Source organism: Microcaecilia unicolor, chromosome 10 (genome assembly GCF_901765095.1).
Source record: "Microcaecilia unicolor chromosome 10, aMicUni1.1, whole genome shotgun sequence".
NCBI classification, from domain to species: domain Eukaryota; kingdom Metazoa; phylum Chordata; class Amphibia; order Gymnophiona; family Siphonopidae; genus Microcaecilia; species Microcaecilia unicolor.
The window spans coordinates 69,464,104-69,486,779 of NC_044040.1; positions in this window are offsets into that span (position 1 = coordinate 69,464,104).

A 22,676-nucleotide genomic window follows, 5' to 3' on the forward strand; every position below is an offset into this window, starting at 1 on the left:
ACTGTGCACTAAGCCTAGATTTAATGCAGCACTGTGGAATTTTTAAAAAATACATTTTATTGCAGACTGTGGGCTAATGTCATTAGAACGCAGTACATTCATAGAGTTAATGAGGGAGCATGTACTGCCTCCTGTTTAGGAGGCATTAACCCCCAGATGCTATATATCCTGCCCAAATTTCCACGCCCAAACTTTGTGCATGCTTTGGAGATGTACGTGCCAATAAATTTATTTATTTGTTACATTTGTATCCCACATTTTCCCACCTATTTGCAGACTCGATGTGGCTTACATAGTACCGTATTGGCGTTTGCCAGTTCCGGAATAAATATAGGTGTTATTGTAGTAGAATAGGTTCATGTAAGGTAGGTATATAAGGGAAATTAGGAAGGAAGAGGGAAGTTGGGGTGTGTCCATTACAATTTTTGGTTTTGTTGTGTTGCAGGTGCTCAGGCTTTTATGTTGCCTAATGAGCTCAGAAACATCAATAATTGGGTGCTAATAACCCATTATTGATAATTGTCACTCTTAAAAATTTGCGCATGCATCTTGCTGCACATCCACCTTCTCCTACATAGGCACACAATTGTGGAATGCACTGCCAAAGAGTGTGAAAACAATCTACGACCATCTAAACCTCAGGAGATCTTTAAAGACCTACTTATTCAGAAAAGCATTCCCCACCGACCTAACTTAGATGCCTCAACTCTGCAACACAGCAAAATCATAGATTGTATCGGACACTATATATTCCTTCCTATATTCGATCCCTATGTACCTGAATATACTAACCTTACCCGACCCTAATATCAAATTGTATTTGTATCCATACCGGACTTGGCGATCGTCTTTACGGTATTATGTAAGCCACACTGAGCCTGCAAATAGGTAGGAAAATGTGGGATACAAATGTAACAAATAAATAAAGCATGGTGCCTAACTTCAATCACATGTATTTGAAAAGGGGATGTGGCCAGGGGCGTCAGGGGCATTCCAAAAAGTTGTGCGTGGATTTATCAAATTCGCCTGAAGCGCACCTAAGATGGGCGCCATCATTTAGACCTGCTTTTAGCACACATGAGTACAGCACCCAAAGGTTATGCACGGGATCTGTGCCAAATGCGATTGTCTAAAGGGCATGCTCCCATTATAGAATAACGCTTAGCAGTCAAGTTTTTCGGCACTGTTTATTGAATTCCCTCCTAAGTGCTCCTGCATTAATTCTGCATTAGCCACTTAGCACCTGTTAAGAATGACACACTATCTGGTTATTGCTTCTACACCCACTCTTTGCCCATGACATGTCTCCTCCCCAAAATATGTTTTTCTCAATTGCACGTTATTACACACAAACGGCAAAATACTGCAAATTGCTTTAACATGTTTATGCGATAGCTTGTTTGCGCACACTAACCACATGTTAAGGGCGTAATGCCCTTTAGTAAAAGGGCCCCTAAATGTCCCGGACATTTTAGTGTACAAAATCAATTAATTCAATTATTAAAAAGTCATTATAAAAGGATGAGTACAAGACCCCAGAAACTTATGTTGTGTCATAAAAATGTGAATAATGGATTATCATACAACATAAAAATGGATGATATAAACATTTTCTGAAACCAGAAAACCATCTTTCACATGGCAGTCAAACCAACTGAAAGTAAAACGGGTACAACCTGTACCACTGTTTTGGCCAAAGCTTATCAAAGCTTATTACTAGAGGATAGGTCCTCTTACCTTTGACTGCAAAAAAAAAAATATTAAAAAAAGAGCAATCTAAAAGAAATCAAATTTTAAAATAAGGATATAAATGTACAAGAAATCACATAAAGGATGTAAGTATATAAGGACAGTGCGTATATAGGGGACATGTACTAATGTTTAGCGCATGCTAGTGATGTCAGAACATAGAACCCATCTTATTTCTGTGGGTCCTGCAGCAGATATACATCATTGGAGTGTTTCAACTTTTAGTAAATGACCACCAACTAAATAACATCAAATTACTAACTCTGTATTATATTGTCACCCTGCGGTCCCAGGGTCCTCTCCAACAGGGCTTCTATCCCTGGGGGTGTAATTCCCAGAGCTGTCCACAAGTTCCCCTCCAGACAACCACAAACGCAAACGTACTTCAAATTTGGGTTTATTCACCTTTGTATGGACAAGGCAAGGTACATCACTTAAAAAAAGGGGGGGGTCTTTCCTGGCTTCTCCGTAGGGACACCAGACCTTCCACTATCCCAGAGAAGGGCAGTTCACATCACAGTTCAAACCCCAGCAAAGTACTGTTCATATGATAGTACAGGCCTCCTCCACAGCTCTGTTCCCCTCACAGCTCAGGCCCCAGCAAAGTACTGTTGACATCACAGTTCAGGCCTAGCAAAGTACTGTTGACATCACAGTTCAGGTCCAGCAAAGGCCTGTTCATATCACAGTTCAGCCCAGAAAGATATTGTTCATATCACAGTTCAACCCCAGCAAAGTGTTGTTCACACAGTTCAACCCAGCAAGGTATTGTTCATATCACAGTTCCAAGCTCAGTCAGGGTAAAGGACTGCCCACCTCAGGCTCAGCCCTTACTGCTGGGAAAAGTTCCTACCTTCCCCCACTCTCCCTCCTTTTGGTGTTTGGAACAGCTGCTTAATTCTGCCTCCACCCTCTCTCAACCTGGAGACCAGGCTGGCTGTCAAGCCTTTTAGCTTCTTCCCTTGTACCTCTGCCAATGCAGTTAGATTGTAAGCTCTTTGAGCAGGGACTGTCTTTCTTCTATGTTTGTGCAGCGCTGCGTACGCTTTGTAGCGCTATAGAAATGCTAAATAGTAGTAGTAGTAGTAATAGAACCATGGGTTCATTTTCCCCTGGCTCCTCCACTGGTCTCTCCTCTCCTCTCCTTCTTCTCTCACCACCTCCCAGTCAATTAAGTCCTCTCCTTTTATCTTCCCCACCTGTTCCTCTTCCCCCTGATTATTTCTCATTAACCATTCCCTCTTTTCTCCCTCTGCATCCTGAGACTTGTATTTTCCTTTCCCCTTCCCTTCTTTTGCCCTTGTGGATTGCTGGGACTCCTGGGACCGGTAGTCTTCTTCCACCCCTAGCCTCTGGAGATCCTTATACCTCCAGAGGGGAGTGACTCCTTTTCTCCTAGGCACCAGGGACTTGTAGTTGGACCCCAGCCCTGGAGGTGTACCTGCCCGGCTCCTTTCCCAGGTCCTTTCCTCAAAATATATACTTTCTAAAAGCGGGTGGATGGATATTTAAGTGAGCCATCTAATGAGAACAGAATGGAATGGGCCCTGGCTTGCTAATTTTGGGGGTCTTTTACGAAGCGGTGGTAAGCCCAACGCGGGCTTACTGCTCGCTAATCCAGAAATACTGCTGCCCAATGTGGCCATTTCCAGTGCTCCGGAGATTTTCTTTTGTCTAGCGCTGCACTAACTCGGCTGTAATTGGGCATCACTGTGCACTGCCCGGTTACCCTGGAAGGCATTACTGCCACTTCAGTGGGTGGCGGTAAGAGCTCCCTGCCGCATGACCACGTGGAAGGGGATAATTTACTGCGTGGCCATCTTTTGGGGGGGGGTCTTAAAAATTGTCCCCGCCGCTACCACAGGGCCCTTGTTCCCACAGCTTAGTAAAAGGACCTCTTTATCCCTACTCAATTCCCTTTAACTTCCTGCTTTCTGTGTGGGAATTATCCCTCCATGACCCAGCAGAGCAGAAGAGGAAAACGGAAATGAACAGGGTGATGGAATGGGGATAGATGTAGCTCCTTTGTATGCAGAACCAGGATCTTATTCATAGGACTTGAAAAAATGACTTGGGGGGGGGGGGGAGTCTTTTCTTTTACTAAGGTGCACTCACGGGCGCACGCTAAACATTAGAGACGCCCATAGGAATTTATTGGCGTCTAACGTTTAGCGCGTGCCTAAAAATGTGAGCACGCCTTAGTAAAAGACACCCTTGGTTACTTAAAACTGAGCTGTAGTAGACTTAGAGGCTTATTTTCAAAGCACTTAGCCTCCCAAAGTTCCATAGAAACCTATGGAACTTAGCTTCCCAAAGTGCTTTGAAAATATGCCTCTTAGTAATATCAGCTGTTGGACTATAGAGTAGTGCAACAGGTTGACTATCTTTTCATTCTCGTTGACTAGATGCCAATTACAAAAACAAAAGTATAAGTCAGTACAACTAGGGGGATAAAGGGGCCCTTTTACTCAACCTTAACTTGTGCTAACAGACATACAGCACATGCTAAATGTTGTGCATCCTATTTTATACCTATGAGCCACGTGGCACTTAACACAGGTTTAGTAATTGGGCCCAAATATAACATGGGTCACTACTTTTTATTGTAAACCGCTTAGATTTTATAAGGATAGATAGTATATCAATTTGAATTAAACCTTAAACTTTACTTATCAAAATGTGACTTTCTTCACCAGTAACTGCAATTATATCCTTTTCTCATTTGCACGGGGGTAACACCTAATGCAACTAGCATATAAAAAAAATTTTCTATATTGTACTCAATGAATAATAGTTTTTGTAAATCCATAAGATGAATCTTTCTACCAACAGATCTTATAAATAAGACTTAACATAAGAACAGAAGCATTGCCATACTGGGATAGACTGAAGGTCCATCAAGCCCAGTATTCCCACTTCAGGTCACAAGTACTTGGCAAGATCCCGGAATACTAAAAGACATATTTGATGTTGCTTATCCTAGAAATACGCAATGAATTTTCCAAAGTCTACGTTAATAATGGCTTATGGACTATTCTTTTAGGAAAGTATCCTAACCTTTTAAAATCCTTGCTAAGCTAACTGCTTTTACCACATTCTCTGGCAACAAATTCCAGAGTTTAACTACACATGGCGTGAAGAAATATTTTCGCTGGTTTGCATTAAATTTACTACTTAGTAGCTTCATTGCGTGCCCCCTAGTCCTAGTATTTTTGGAAAGAGAAAACAAGCGATTCACCTCTACTCATACCATTCCACTGTCCCATCAAGCCCAGTATCCTGTTTCGAACAGTGGCCAATCCAGGGCAAAAGTACCTGGCAAGATCCCAAAAAGAGTAAAACCGATTTTATGCTGCTTATCTTAGAAATAAGCAGAAGATATTCCATCTTAATAATCACTTAAGGACTTTTCTTTTACAAAATTATCTAAACCTTTTTTAAACCCTGCTAAGCTAACTGCTTTTACCACATTCTCTGTCAAAAAATTCCAGACTTTAATTACATTTTGAGTGAAGAAATATTTTCTCTGGTTTGTTTTAAATTTACTACTTAGTAGCTTCATTGCATGCACCATAGTACTAGTATTTGGAAAGGGTAAACAAACGATTCACGTCAACCTGCTCTCCACTCCACTCAGTATTTTATAGAACTTTATCATATCTCCCCTCAGCCATCTCTTCTCCAAGCTGAATAGCCCCAGCCACTTTAGCCTTTCCTCATAGGGAAGTCATCCCATCCTCTTTATCATTTTTGTCACTGTTTTCTATACCTTTTCTAATTGCGCTATATCTTTTTTGAATACAGTGACTAGAATTTCACACATTATTCGAGGTGTGGTTGCACCATGGAGTGATAAAAAAGTATTATAGTATTCTCATTTTTGTTTTCCATTCCTGAGCCACCGCAGCACACTGAGCAGAGGGTTTCAACATATCATCACCGATGATACCTAGGTCCTTTTCCTGGGTGATGACTCCTAATGTGGAACCTTGCATCAGGTAGCTATAATTTGGGTTCCTCTTTCCAACATACATCACTTTGCACTGACATTAAACCTCATCTGCCATTTGGATGCCCAATCTCCCAGTTTCATAAGGTCCTCTTGTAAATTTTCATAATTCTGTTGCAATTTAACAACTTAACTTTGTGTCATCAGCAAATTTAATTACCTCACTAGTTATTCCCATCTCTAGATCATTTTTAAATATGTTAAAAACGCAGTGGTCCCAGCACAGACCCCTGAGGAACCCCACTATCTACCCTTCTCCGTCGAGAATACTGGCCATTTAAGCCTACTGTCTGTTTTCTGTCTTTTAACTAGTTCTTATTCCACATTATGACATTACCTCCTATCCCATGACTTTATAATTTCCTCAGGAGTCATTCATAGGGTACATTGTCAAATGCCTTTTGAAAATCCAGATATACAGTATCGACTGGCTCACCTTTATCCACATGTTTATTCACCCATTCAAAGAAATGTAGTAGATTAGTGAGGCAAGATTTGCCTTGACTAAATCCATGCTGACTTTATCTCATTAATCCATGCCTTTGTATATGCTATGTAATTTTGCTCTTTCCCAATCCTGTGCCAATGGAATACATCTTTATTGAATAATGTCCAAAATACAGTAAACAACACAATACCATAAACTAGGCACCACATTAATGCATCTCTTGCGAATGTAACTGTATAGAATACTCCCACGTAACACAGGTAAATGTTACACTTATCACAAAAGTGCCAGTGAGTCACCTAAGGGCTATTCTACAATGGAACACATAACTTGCATAGCACATCAATGCAATACGGACATATATGTGAGTGGAACATAGCCAGGACATGGGCAGGGCTCCCACTTATGCACATAGGGCCAGATTCTATATATGGTGCTTAAAAAAATCCATGTAGAAAACATTCCCGCCTAAGCATATTCTATAAGTGGCACCTAGATTTAGGCACAGTATATGGAATACGCTTAGTCGATATCCTAGTGCCTAAAACTGGGTGTATCTATTTACATCAGCGAAAAAGTGGCATAAATCCCAGTGCATAGATTTAAGTGCAGAGGGCCATTTTCTATAACAACGCACATAAATTTTGGAATTCCCATGAATTGCCCATTTCCCCGCCCATAACCACGCCCCTTTTTGCTTGCACACATTAAAATTTAGGCACAGTGCGATACAGAATACGCTTAGGGAGTTGTGCATGTAAATTCTAATTATTGCCAATTTAGTGCTTATTATTGCTTGTTAAGTGCTGTCAACGCTGATTGGCTTGTTAAGCCAATTAAGTTATGCGTGTTGTTATAGAATATCTTTACATTTTGATGCGGAACACTAAGTGTGCTATATAGAATCCAGGGGATAAGGAGCAAATCTATAATTTGACACCAAGGTGTAGGCTTCACAATGGGGCACACTTAGTACCAATTCTATAATGGAACTTAGGCGCACCGTTATAAAATATTAGCAATAAGCCATGTTGGTGCACCAAAACTTAGGCACACCCATATTTGACAGGTCAATATCTGGTTTACGTTGGCATGACTAAATGCGCCATGCAACACCTGGTAGTATTAAGTTGCAAGTGTTGCTTCACACGTTACCTATGTCCCTTCCATACTCCACTCACTTGTTCGACTTTGATGCGTACTTTATAGAATGGCACCTAGCACTATTGGCACCTCTGATGTGCATAACTGCTAGCATTCTATAAACTACAAGTTCACTTGGTGTCTAATAGTAGACGCCAAATTATAGAATGAGGGAGATAACTCATAGAATTCTGTAAATTACACATGTTCTTGTCGCACTTAGGGGCCCTTTTACTAAGCCACGTGTGCCAAAATGGAGTTACTGCCCAGATACCACGTGGCTCTTGCGATAATTTCATTTTTGGTGCACAGCTGATATGCGCGGCCAAAAAAAAATCATTTTTATTTTCGGATGTGCGTATTGGATGTGCGCCAAGTGGCATTTGACGGATGTAGGTCATTACCGCCTGGTTACTGCGTGAGAATTTACCGCTAGGTCGATGGCTGGCAGTAAGGTCTCAGACCCAAAATGGACTTGTGGCAATTTTGATATTTGCCGCATGTCCATTTTTGGCAAAAAAATTTAAAAGGCCTTTTTTACAGGCGCGCTGAAAAATGGATTGGCGTGCGCCCAAAACCCGCGCCTACACTATTGCAAGCCATTTTTCAGCACTCCTTAGTAAAAGGACCCCTTAACAGTCAAATGGCTGGTGTAACAGCAGTGTGTAAATGTAAAGCATGCCAATACTGGGTTACCTTAGAATTCTATAGCAGAATCTGGGCACCCAAATGCTGTTATTGAATAGGGTCTCACCTTACAACATCAGAGAGCTTAAATGGAGGTGCCCATTTATAAAATTTTTTCCTCATAAAGTTTCATAAAATTACACCTCTTCTTCCCCACCAACTGATGAATGCTTCACATTTTACAATTGCTTCGATATACAGCAGCTGGAATAGTGGAAGGATTGAAGGCAAGAGATCAGGTTTCCCCAGTTATGAAGGCTTTATGCTGCCCATTATTTACAATGTAGGTTTAAGTTGCTTGTGTTAACTTTTAAAACTGTATATGGATTGGGTTCCCAATTATCTTCATGATAAATTGACAGGTTATGTACCAGGGCACAGCTCTGTTCTGCAGGGAAGGATCAATAGACATCCCAAATTGAGTAGAGTTGCATCTTGGGTGCTTTTTCAATTGCTTCCCCAGTATGATTGAAGTTTTTCCCTAATGATACCTTCAGTTCTGTTGGATGATAAAACCTCAGAAGCCCATATATAAAGGGTTTATAATTCTACCTTTGAGAGTTAGGATCTTTAGTGAAATTTTGAGCATAACGTAGGCATTCAGCCCTACTAAATTTTCGAATTGGCCTAACAAGTATATGGCAACAGGAGTGGATTTAGGGGGGAAAAAGTAGAAGCTTAGTGCTGATTTTCAGCAATAGGCACTTAGTGGGAGATTCTAAATATGACGCCTAAAAATCGGCATTGAAATCGATGCTGACGGGCCATTTTAAAGAGCGTTTCGTTCTTTCGGGACTACCCACTGACCCAACGCGGCCACTGGTGGTAGTCCCACCCAGAGCGCGTGCCATTTCCTGGGGAAAAAGAAAACCCCTAGAAATGCCTTGCATGGAGGTAACCTGGCGGAAATCAGACATTGCTGCACGCTGCCCAGTTACCACCAGATTAGCGCAGGAGCCCTTTTCGCCACCTCAGTGGGTGGCAGTAAGGGCTCCTTATCATATAGCCATGTGGTAAGAGTTCTCGTACCGCATGGCCATGTGTGCCTGGGGTCTTTTTACCTGCTGCGGTAAAAAGGGCCCTGGCGCATGAGAAAAATGGCCCCCGCTGCCACTGCAGGGCCCTTTTTCCCGCAGCTTGGTAAAAGGTCCCGTAAGCGTATTCTGTAAACAACTCCTAGATATAGTCGTGGTATATAGAATATGCTTAGCTGATATTTCAGCTCCAAAATCTAAGCGCATCCATTTAAGCCAACTAAAACTTGGTGTAAATCTCGCGGCATTGATTTATGTGCACTGGGCCATATTCTATAACTACTTGCGTAAATTTGGGAACGCCTATGACACACTCATTTCCCTACCCATAACCACGCACCTTTTTACCTGCCATGCTAGAAATTAGATGCACTGCATTACAGAATATGCTTAGCGAGTTGTGCGCGTAAATTCTAATCAGTGGCAAGTAGTGTTCATTATTGCTTAAGTGCTGATATCAATTCTGATTAGCTTATTTAGCCAATTAAGTTATGTGTGGTATTATAGAATCCGCTTGGATTTCAGAACAGATTTCTAGGCACGCTATATAGAATCCGAGGGTTAAGGGCCTCTTTTATCAAGCCATGTGGCAATGCTGACAAAGCCCATTCAAATTGAAGGGGCCTTGTCGGCATTACTGCACCAGTGAACGCTAGTGCAGTTTGATACAAGAGGCCCTAAATTAGATTCGTAAACCTAGGTAGCTAAATGGCAGGCTTAAATTTGGGAGCATAACTTTTAAGCTTCTAAAGTTAGGTGAATTTTCAAGAGTAGCTCTACTTTTTTGAATATCAGGTTTAATTGCTCTGAAAGGTATATCCTTGTTTGTGAATGAGAAAGCATGTTGTTTTAGAGAATTGGGGTTGTAAAGGGTTTGTTAATGCAGATAGGAGTTTGCTGTTACATTGGTTCCCACTATGTTGTTTTGGTGGGATGGAGGTTTGGTGGTTTAGCTTTGTATTAATTATATATTGTAAATCATCTTAGGATTTTGTTTTTAAGGAGACTAAACAGAACTATAATTAATTAATCAGTCAAATACATAAACAGAGGTGGTGGTATCATCTTGACCTGCAACTCAAAATCATATTATTTAGGTTCATCTCTTTTTATTTGTCTTCTTCCAAAAATACTCTTCTCTGCAGAAGGCTAAAATGCATCTCTGCCCTCTTCCCCTACCCTTCACAAAAATCTTTGATACAGAACATATCATAATTCCTCTCAGGGCAAAGTATTTACAGTATGATAACTTTTTATGATAGAAATACAAACTTCTGTTTTACTCACTTTTAAGGACTAGACCAACTAGTACCATTTGACAATTAACAAACATCATTTTTCTTCCAATCACTTCTTATTTTCTTGGTTTTTAAGCTAACTAAGGGCACGCTAGCAGATTTAGCATGTGCTAAAAACTAAGATGCCCATAGGAATATAATGGGTGTCTTAGAGGGGCATATTCGAAACCTCGTTTCGATTTGGACATCCTCGCAAAACGTCCCCCATCCAGGGGCAGGGAAACCTGTATTTTCGAAACAAGATGGGCGTCAATCTTTCGTTTCAATAATACGGTCAGGGACGCCCAAATCCTGAAATTTGGTCATCCTTAGAGATGGTCGTCCCTAGACTTGGTCGTTTCTGATTTTCGGTGATAATGGAAACTAAGGAAGTCCATCTCAGAAATGACCAAATGCAAGCCATTTGGTCATGGGAGGAGCCAGCATTTGTAGTGCACTGGTCCCCCTGACATGCCAGGACACCAACCGGGTACCCTAGGGGGTCACTGCAGTGGACTTCATACATAGCTCCCTTATCTTGTGTGCTGAGCCCCCTAAACACCCCCCCCAAAAACCCACTATCCACAACTGTACACCACTACCATAGCCCTTACCGGTGAAGGGGGCACCTAGATGCGGGTACAGTGGGTTTCCGGTGGGTTTTGGAGGGCTTACTGTTCTTCCACAAATGTAACAGGTAGGGGGGGGGGGTGGGCCTGGATCCACCTGCCTGAAGTGCACTGCACCCACTAAAACTGCTCCAGGGACCTGCATACTGCTGTGATGGACCTGAGTATGACATCTGAGGCTGGCACAAAATATTTTAAAAGATATTTTTTGATGGTGGGAGGGGGTTAACGACCACTGGGTGAGTAAGGGGAGGTCACCCCCGATTCTCTCCGATGGTCATCTGGTCATTTCGGTCACCTTTTTGTGCCTTGGTCGTAAGAAAAACATGACAAGGTAAAGTCGTCCAAGTGTTCGTCAGGGATGTCCTTGTTTCTTTCTTAGGGTCGAGGATGTCCAAGTGTTAGGCACGCCCAAGTCCCGCCTTCGCTACGCCTCCATCACGCCCCCTTGAACTTTGGCTGTCCCTGCGACGAAAAGCAGCTGGGGATGTCCAAAATCGGCTTTCGATTATACCGATTTGGATGACCCTGGAAGAAGGACATCCATATTCTGATTTATGTCGAAAGATGGGCGTCCTTCTCTTTCAAAAGTTAGCCCAATAGCGTTTAGCGCACACTAAGTTTAGCATGCGCCAGGGGCGTAGCCAGACCTCGCCGGGAGGGGGGCCAGAGCCCGAGGTGGGGGGGGCACTGTTTAGCTGCCTCCCCCCCACCGCCGACCCCCCCCTCCCGCCACTGCCGCCAATTTGGACCCCCCTGCCGAGTATGACTCTCTTGAGCCCCCCTCCCACCATCAACCCTCCCCCGCCGTCGCCGCCCACCCTGCTGCCACATGAGGTACCTTGTTTGCTGGTGGGGGTCCCCAAACCTCACCAGCCAAAGAGTCTTCTTCAGCGCCGGAGTTAGTAGATTCCAGCACCTTCGTTCAACAAAGTTCGTGTGAAGATCAGCTGTTTTTGACGCCTTACGTCCTGCACGGGGCTACATGCATGGTGCAGAACGTAAGGCGTCAAAAGCAGCTGATCTTCACATGAACTTCGTTGAACGAAGGCGCCGGAGTCTACTAACTCCGGCGCTGAAGAAGACTCCGGCTGGCGGGGTTTGGGGACCCCCGCCAGCAAACAAGGTACCTCATGCGGCGGGGCGGGCGGTGATGGTAGAGGAGGGTTGGTGGTGGGAGGGGGGTTCAAGAGGGTCATCGGCAGGGGGCCAGGGCTGAATCTATGGGGACCCAGGCCCCCCTAGGCCCCACGTAGCTACGCCACTGGCATGCGCTAAATCCGCTAATGCGCTAGGGGCCCTAAATTCCTTTCCTTTCTGTTCTCCATATATCCATTTCCACCTTTCCCCTTCTACTCCTACTGTGACTTTGGGTTCATCAAAAGGTGTAGCAGGCATGTTATATATCACTCAAAATGAGAGGATGTTGGAATCCTACTTGATTATCACATCTTGTTCTGCATTTTTGGAAACATGTTTAAAACTCTAGATTTGAAAACGTGTTTGAATGTCCAAATTTGTTCAAAGCAATGCAAAGATCAGCAGCCAGAAATCTGATGTTCTTATACGGATCAATTCAATAAAGGGCGCTAATATTTAAGCACCAAAACTTTTGGTGCTAAGCTAGTATTCTATAATGCCACAATTAAATGCCAAATCTGTTACAGAATACTAACAGAAGTACCACCAAGTTGTTCACCAAACTGTAGTCACAACCACTTATGACGTCTATGGCTGGTGTAATGGTTCTCAAAGGTTTTTTGGCCGATGATGAAGGTAAGATCAATGTGATCTGTTCTAGCTTCGTTAGATTTAATATCATCTTGGAGCTCTTTGAGGCCTTTTTTCCTTCCTGCACGGCACACACTATTTAGTGGATGCCAAACATTGAAGTCATTTTTTGTTAGTGGAAATGTTTGTGAGAGTATTCTGGTGTAATGGTTGCACATATTGCAGTTGTGTGTGTAAATGTGGGAATTCTATGAAGGTACAGCATACAATAGAACCCAGTTGGCCTCATTAACCCCCCCCCCCCCCTTATATAAGAATAAAACTACGAGGAAAAGATCACGAACACCCAAACGCCTACACATTATTCAGCGTCTTTTACTGGGGTAATGAATATTATCATTGGTCAAAAAGCCAGGTCGTTTCCTCATGGTTTTATTCTTATATATATATTTTATGCAGTACAATTGTGGGAAATATTTGAATACCAGTGATTCTGCACTGTTAGTGCAACACATTTGTGTGGCATTCTATAAAGCGCACACAAGAATAGTGGGAACGCCCTTTTCCTGGTATGACCCTCCCAGGTGCAGGGCCAGTCTTAGCAATTGGGGGACCCTGTGCAGACCAGTTCAGTGGGCCCCCCGGCCCGTGCCCATCCATGCCCACCACCATAAGCCATAGTTTAAAAGGAGGTGTAGAGCTCTCAGAACCACACCTCACCCATACCTTGATATGCATCCACCATGTTTCAGTAGATAGCAGCAGACAGCGGCAGCAATTTTCATATCCCATCAGCTGCCCAGAGCCTCCTCGCTGCTGCATCCCGCCCTTGTGGAAGCAGGAAGTGACTTCAAAAGGGGGCTGGACGCAGCAGCGAGGAGGATCTGGGCTCGGCAGCTGACAGGATATGAAAATCGCTGCCGCTGCCTGATGTTGTCTACTGAAATGTGGATGCACAGTACGGAGCAGGGAGGTGTTCTTAGACAGGATGACAGACGTGCCAGAGATGTGGGGCCCTAGGATCGCAAGGCCCTGTGCGACCGCCCCTGCCACCCCTGCCTAAGACTGGCCCTGCCCAGGTGAATTCCCTCTTTGCAATTTGAGCGACAACACTTACAGGCTTATTTTCGAAAGAGAAGGGTGCCCATCTTCCGATACAAATTGGGAGATGGGCGTCCTTCTCTCAGGGTCGCCCAAATCGGCATAATCGAAAGCCGATTTTGGGCGTCCTCAACTACTTTCCGTCGCGGGGACGACCAAAGTTCACGGGGGCGTGTCGGCACCATAGCAAAGGTGGGACTGGGGCGTGCTTAACACATAGGCGTCCTCGACTGATAATGGAAAAAAGAAGGGTGTCCCTGATGAGCACTTGGCCGACTTTACTTGGTCCATTTTTTCTTGTGACTAACCCTCAAAAATGGTGCCTGAACTGACCAGATGACCACCGGAGGGAATCGGGGATGACCTCCCCTTACTTCTCCAGTGGTCACCAACCCCCTCCCACCCTAAAAAAAAACTTTAAACTTTTTTTTCCAGCCTCAAATGTCATACCCAGCTCCATGATAGCAGTATGCAGGTCCCTGGAGCAGTTTTAGTGGGTGCAGTGCACTTCAGGCAGGCGGACCCAGGCCCATCCCCCCCTACCTGTTATACTTGTAGTGGGAAATGTGAGACCTCCAAAACCCACCCAAAACCCACTGTACCCACATGTAGGTGCCCCCTTCACCCCTTAGGGCTATGGTAGTGGTGTACAGTTGTGGGGAGTGGGTTTTGGGGGGCTCAGCTCCCAAGGTAAGGGAGCTATGCACCTGGGAGCAATTTATGAAGTTCACTGCAGTGCCCCCTAGGGTGCTTGGTTGGTGTCCTGGCATGTCAGGGGGACCAGTGCCCTACGAATTCTGGCTCCTCCCACAACCAAAGGGCTTGGATTTGGTCGTTTTTGAGATGGGCGTCCTCGGTTTCCATTATGGACAAAAAACAGAGACGACCATCTCGAAGGTCAACCATCTCAGCAGTTAGGTCAACCATCTCTAAGGTCAGCCCAAATGTTGAGATTTGGGCGTCCCTGACCGTATTATCGAAACAAAAGATGAATGCCCATCTTGTTTCGATAATACGGGTTTCCCCGCCCCTTCACGGGGCCGTCCTACGAGGACGCCCTCATGAAAACTGGGGTGCCCTGTTCAATTATGCCCCCGTTAGGCACCCAGTTATAGAATAGTATCTAAGTGCACTTTCGTGTCTACCTGCTGCTTCTCTCCCATTTTGGCACTTAACTGCTGTTATCTGTTGTTTTCACACCTAAAGTTAAACACCAATAAGTTTCACAGGATATTAGTTTTAGGTGGATTTGTGAATATGGATTAGGATATCTGAAATCAACAGTAGAAGGGCTGACCCAGAGCGACTGAGCTTGTCCCATTTCAGACACTAAAGAGGGTCAAATTTGGATGGGAGACCACCAGAGAAGATCCTACAGCTATGGGCTGTAGAAAACAATTGCAAACCTCTGAAGTAAGTTAACAAGAAAAGGTCACAAGTACCACAGTTTAATCCACAATGCTCAGAAATGGATAGAAAGAGAATAGTAAAACAAGCATAAATGAAGTAATATATGTCTGTGAAAGATGATGTCATTTGAATTTTCTTTCAGCTGCCTATAGTTTTGATTCAGTTATAGAATTACCTCCTGAATGTTTTACTATTGCATTTCATTTCTAAATGTCCAGCCTGGACTTTCAATTTAGCCTCTGTCTTTTCTAAGTATATGTAACACAATGAATTGCTGTATGTCTGAACAATTGAAAATTCACTAAAATTCACTACTACAACTGATTTATTCCTATAAATTGTTTCAATAAAGTTATTTTAGCATTCTGATTTCTCATATTCTGGTATGCGTTTTTTTTGTATTTTGTATTTGTGATTATTCTTTTTCATGCTTGGATAAATGAGGTGGGTTACTTTTCAAAGTGAGGTCAGGGCTAGGACCAGCTTCCACTGGGGGGCATTGGCACATAAAATTCATTCACTCCACATTCCTCTGGCAGTCACTTAGCCCAGGCCTAGGCTGTGACACTCACTCAAGGCTCACAACCATGCTCTGCCGGAACAGCAGCAGGAGTGTGTCACAGGAGGAGATTCCGGGCAGAGCTGTCTGTGAGTGAGTGTTGCAGCACATGGCTCTATACCAGCAGCTTTTTTTTTTCTTCTGTGCTCAGACCTGCTGGGGAAGGGAGGAAGCGATTCGTGAATCGGGCAGGCAGCCAAGTAAGAAAATAAGTGAGCAGGGAGGGGCGCCGGCGAAGAGGAGAGGAAGATACAATTTCTTTTTGCTCCTGCCCCGAATTCAAGGAGGGCAGGAGGTACTGACAGGAGGCAGGAGAAGGTCATGGTTCAAGCCTCTTATAAGGGGCACCTATGAGGCAGTGTGTTTTTTCAGTGTTCAGTTTTAGTTGGAATGAGTTTGCCCAAGAGTCCATGATGTTTAGGCCGTCATTGATTTCATTGGGTATTTCTGTTAACTCATGTTTGAAGGGGATATAGATTGTAACATCATCTGCGTAGATGAATGGGTTGAGGCCTCGATTGAATAGGGATTTTGCTATTGGGATCGTCATTATATTGAAGAGTATTGGTGATAATGATGATCCTTGGGGTACTCCGCAGGCTGCTTTCCAAGGTGGTTTGAGTTTGATTTTACTTGGTATGTTCTGGCAGTACATGGCAGGCTTGCCATGAATTATACCCTACATTTGACTCTAGCTTCAATGAATGCCACTATGTCTCCTGCTGATCCATTACCATTCTCTCTCTTGAATAACTTCCCTCCCCCCATTTATGTTGACCATGATTAATACAAGTCCATCAGGCCAGGCAATGCTGCTCCGCCTGGGGATCATTCATTTTATGTTTCCACTAGGAAATCATGTTTCAGTACTTTTGAACGTTCATGAGGTATCTCATAGAGCTCCATATTAGCACCTGTATTATTTAATCTCTTCTTAGCACTGGTTGATGGCTATTTCAAAGCATGGGACTTAGTGGCTACTATTACATGAATGAAATCAAAATAGTAGCATATACTGACCTATTTTCGGTGGATCTCTGCCCTCTGAATTTATTTTGAATGCCTTTTCTAGCTGTCATAGTAACATAGTAACATAGTAGATGACGGCAGAAAAAAAGACCTGCACGGTCCATCCAGTCTGCCCAACAAGACAACTCATTTGTGCTACTTTTTGTGTATACCCTACTTTGATTTGTACCTGTGCTCTTCAGGGCACAGACCATATAAGTCTGCCCAGCACTATCCCCGCCTCCCAACCACCAGCCCTGCCTCCCAACCACCAGCTCTGGCACAGACCGTATAAGCCTGCCCAGCACTATCCTTGCCTCCCACCACCGGCTCTGGCACAGACCGTATAAGTCTGCCCAGCACTATCCCCGCCTCCCAACCTCCAGCTCCACCTCCCATTACCGGCTCTGCTATCCAATCTCGGTTAAGCTCCTGAGGATCCATTCCTTCTGAACAGGATTCCTTTATGTTTATCCCACGCATGTTTGAATTCCGTTACCGTTTTCATCTCCACCACCTCCCGGGGGAGGGCATTCCAAGCATCCACCACTCTCTCCGTGAAGAAATACTTCCTGACATTTTTCTTGAGTCTGCCTCCCTTCAATTTCATTTCATGTCCTCTCGTTCTAAAGCCTTTGTACCTCCGGAAAAGGTTCGTTTGCGGATTAATACCTTTCAAATATTTGAACGTCTGTATCATATCACCCCTGTTTCTCCTTTCCTCCAGGGTATACATGTTCAGGTCAGCAAGTCTCTCCTCATACGTCTTGTTATGCAAATCCCATACCATTCTCGTAGCTTTTCTTTGCACCGCTTCGATTCTTTTTACATCCTTAGCAAGATACGGCCTCCAAAAGTGAACACAATACTCCAGATGGGACCTCACCAACGACTTATACAGGGGCATCAACACTCCCTTTCTTCTGCTGCTCACACCTCTCTCTATACAGCCCAACAACCTTCTAGATACAGCCACCACCTTGTCACACTGTTTCATCGCCTTCAAATCCTCAGATAATATCACCCCAAGATCCCTCTCCCCGTCCGTACCTATCAGACTCTCCCCGCCTAACACATACGTCTCCCCTGGATTTCTATTCCCTAAGTACATCACTTTGCATTTCTTGGCATTGAAGTTTAATTGCCAAACCTTAGACCATTCTTCTAGCTTCTTCAGATCCTTTTTCATGTTTTCCACTCCCTCTGGGGTGTCCACTCTGTTACAGATCTTAGTATCATCCGCAAATAGGCAAACTTTACCTTCTAACCCTTCGGCAAGGTCACTCACAAATATATTGAACAGAATCGGCCCGAGCACCGACCCTTGAGGCACTCCACTACTCATCTTTCCCTTCTCCGAACTAACTCCATTCACCACCACCCTCTGGCGTCTGTCCGTCAACCAGTTCCTTATCCAGTTCACCACTTTGGGTCCTATCTTCAGCCCATCCAGTTTATTTAAAAGCCTTCTGTGGGGAACCATGTCAAAAGCTTTGCTGAAATCTAAGTAGATTACGTCCATAGCTCGTCCCTGATTCAATTCTCCTGTCACCCAATCAAAGAACTCAATGAGACTCATTTGGCATGATTTCCCTTTGGTAAAACCATGTTGTCTGAGATCTTGCAACTGATTGGCTTCCAGGAAATTCACTATCCTTTCCTTCAGCATCGCTTCCATTACTTTTCCAATAACCAAAGTGAGGCTTACCGGCCTGTAGTTTCCAGCTACTTCCCTATCACCACTTTTGTGAAGAGGGACCACCTCCACTGTTCTCCAATCCCTCAGAACCTCTCCTGTCTCCAAGGATTTATTAAACAAATCTTTAAGAGGACCCGCCAGAACCTCTCTGAGCTCCCTTAATATCCTGGGGTGGATCCCGTCCGGTCCCATGGCTTTCTCCACCTTTAGCTTTACAAGTTGTTCATACACACTCTCTTCTGTAAATGATGCTGTATCCACTCCATTTTCATTTGTACTTTTTCCGGTCCATCGCGGTCCTGCTCCAGGATTTATTTTGGATGCCTTTTCTAGCTGTCTACCAAATAATGGCCTTTTTTTTAAAAAACTTTGCTAAGTCTATATGTCTCCAGCTTACAGTCATTCTTCACAGCTGGACACTTGTTGCACTCTGATCAATTCACTGTATCAAGTCTCTGCTGGATGCTAAAGATCTTATGGCCTTTGTACATGCACTTATAATGAGTCACACTGGTTGCTTAACAACCTGTGGGGGATTAAATGGTTGAAGCAGTAGGTTAATAATCAAGAAAGTCCAGTTCAAATCCCACTGCTAATTCTTGTGATCATGGGCAAGTCACTTAGGGGGTCTTTTACTAAAGCTTAGCTCGAGTAATCTGCAGAAGGGCCCATAGGAATAAAATAGGCCCTGCTGCTGATAACCTGAGCTAGGCATTAGTAAAAGGCCCCCTTAATCCTCCATTGTCTCAAGTACAAACTTAGGGGGTCTTTACTAAGCTGCGATAGCGCTGTTAGCTTGTGGTAGAAATCAGCTGAGATGCCTATGAATATAACCATTAATACACCCCCTCTTCACTCACTGTGGTATCCCATGAAGCCAGTGTAAACCAATTTAGAGAAAAGTGGCTGGTTAGTATGGCTTGAACTGAAGTGGTATAGGGGAGGGGAGAAGTCAAATGGCAAATGAGCTTCTTATTAATGTTCTTTTGGATTCTATAAGACATCTCCAACTTCTTCAAAATATGGCCGTAAAGCTTTTATCTACAATGCAATGAAATTTGATTATCTCCCCTTTTGTATGAACAGCATTGGCTGCCATGCAATACAGGATTTAGTGTAAAATCTTGGTTTTGGCCTATAAAGCCTTTTTCTTGGATAATCCTTTATACCTTGGATCCTTGCTAATTCCATACCATCTGTCCAGAAATCTCTGTTCTTCTAATACAAATCAGGTGATTGTTGCCACATTTAGAAACTTGACTCGTGCATCTTCTTAGGATTCAGCTTTCTCCCGCACTGCTCCTATACTTTGGAACCTCCTACCCTTTGACACTTGTATTGAATCTTCCCTTCCAAAATTAGTGAAAACCTGACTTCTTAGGCAAGCATTTGTGGCTCAAGTGTGATCTTTAGTTTTAAGTTTTAATATAATTATTTGGTTTTTTTGTTCTTCTTTCTTTTCCCTATGTGTTTTGTCATATTTTGTCTTTAGGCTACATTATAGTTGTACCATTACACCCCTTCCCTGTTTTGACTATTTGTGTTTGTTCGTATGTGTACTGTTTGGGTTTAATTAATTTTTATTTGTAAACTGCCATGATGGATTAAGAGAAAATAACAGTAGCCGTACTGGGTCAGACCTATCTAGCCCAGTATGCTGTTTCCAGCAGTGGCCAATCCAGGTCACAAGTACCTAGTAGTAACCCAAATAGTAGTAACATTCTATGCTACCAATCCAGGACAAGCAGTGGCTTCCCCCATGTCCATCTCAGTAACAGACTATGGAATTTTCCTCCAGGAAACATAGAGCTTAACTATTCGAGTGAAAAAATATTTCCTCCTTTTTGTTTTAAAAGCATTTCCATGTATTCCAAATGGTGGTATATTAAATCTTCATAAATAAATAAATTTACAGGGGCAAGGTCTCCAAGCAAGTTAATTTTGCACATACCATGACAGCAATGTAGTAGCATAGTGTATGACGTCAGATAAAGACCTGCACGGTCCATCTAGTCTGCCCAATAAAGTGCCCAGAGCTGCACTTGCCACTCCTAAGCCAGGGTATGTGGAGTATGATCATAGTGACTCAAATATACTGCTATTACCCTCTATAGTGCTTGCATCATGGCCAAGAGAGCTTGCTTTTGGAGTTAATAAGATGTAATAGTCCTTATTTTAGAAGACCTATTTGTGATTTACATGTGTAAGTGCCAACATTTTGAGTAAGTATTGAAAACTTTGTTTTAGAAAGTCCAGATTTACAGACCTAACTCTGCAAATTGTACATATGGCAACTTGGGACTAGATGGGACTAGAACAAGACCAAAAAATACACACGTATTCTCCATTTCGGAAGGGGAATGCACATCTATGATTACTGTGATTAGCATCAGGATTTACAGCTGCTTCTGGGTACATATTGATTTTGTAAGAGTGCTCATTTTAGGCACTGCTCTACAGGACAGATTAAAGAACGTCACTCCCTTAACCCACCAGTGATTTATCCCCCAAAATTGACTATGCCAAATGATTGTGAGCTCTGTACTTAATTGGGAGTATTTAGACATGGAGGTTTCCAAAATGTGTTGGAACTTACACATCTGAGTTCTGAAATTCCAACTGACACTTAGGGGGCCAAAAGACTGCGGGAGTTGGCCCAACTAACTCCTGCAGTCCATGGTGATGCCAGATATTCAATCCTGGGCCATTTCCGGTGACCACCATTGAATATCTGGTTTATTTTAGCTGGTTTCAATGTAACCGGCTAAGTAGATATTCAGTCTTAGCTGGTTATCTTGAAACCAGCCAAAGATATCCCACGTTTTCAAACGACCATATATGGCTGCTAAACTGGGGCTGAAAATCGACCCTGCTGAATATTGCTGGATATCCAGTTATGGGGCATTTAACTGGCCAGGTGCTGATCCTGGCTGCTTAAATGCTATTGAATATTAGGGGATTAGACTTGTTTGTTGCCTAATTGCCTTCATTGATGTTTTAGACGTTGACAATTCTAGAATGGCTCCTCCTGTCACATGTAACCTCATGCGTATGCATCCCAACATATATTTTAGAAAAGGCTCTATGTTGGCAGATCCATTTCTAAAATAACTACTAGAATTTGACACACCACAACCTGGATATCTCAATTCCGATTTCTACATTCTAACTAAAATGGGGCTGCACATGTAAATACAATTTATCAAGATGTGCTTGAAAATTCCTTTTAATCGATCCTGTGGCACCCAATACAATGGGTATTTTTCAGCCACATTTTCTTGGTTTCTGACTTCATTACCTGGTACTTGAAGATTGGTGAGGCAAAACTTCCCTTGGTTCAACCAAGAAGTCTTGCCTCACCAATTTGCTTCATTTCTTTGAAGGCATGAATAAACATGTGGATAAAGGTGAGCCAGTTGATGTAGTGTATCCAGATTTTCAGAATGTTTTTGATAACGTTCCTCATGAAAGACTCCTGAGAAAATTAAAGAGTCATGGGATAGGAGGCCGTGTTCTGGTGTGGATTAGGAATTGGTTATTGGACAGAAAATGGAGGGTGAGGTTAAGTGGTCATTTCTCTCAATGGAGGAGGGTGAACAGTGGAGTGCTGCAAGGATCTGTACTGTGACTGGTGGTATTTAACATGTTTATAAATAATATGGAAATCAGAACGACGAGTGAGGTGATTAAATTTGCAGATAACACAAAACTATTCAAGATTGTTAAAACACGTGCAGACTGTGAAATATTGCAAGAAGACCTTAGGAAATTGGAAGACTGGGCATCTAGATGGCAGATGAAATTTAATGTGGACAAATGCAAGGTGATGCACATTGGAAAGAATAATCCAAATCATAGTTATAATGCCTCTGTATCACTCCATGGTGCGACCACACCTTGAGTATTGCTTTCAGTTCTGGTTGCCGTATCTCAAAAAGATATAGCAGAATTAGAAAAGGTTAAAAGAAGAACAACTAAAATGCTAAAAGAGATGGAACTCCTCTCGTATGAGGAGAGGCTAAAGAGGTTAGGGCTCTTCAACTTGGAAAAGAGGTGGATGAGGGGAGATATGATTGAGGTCTACAAAATCCTGAGTGGTGTAGAATGAGTAGAATGAGTTTCAAAAGTACAAAGACTAGGGAACACTCAAGGAAGTTATATAGAAATACTCTTCAAATAGGAGGAAATATTT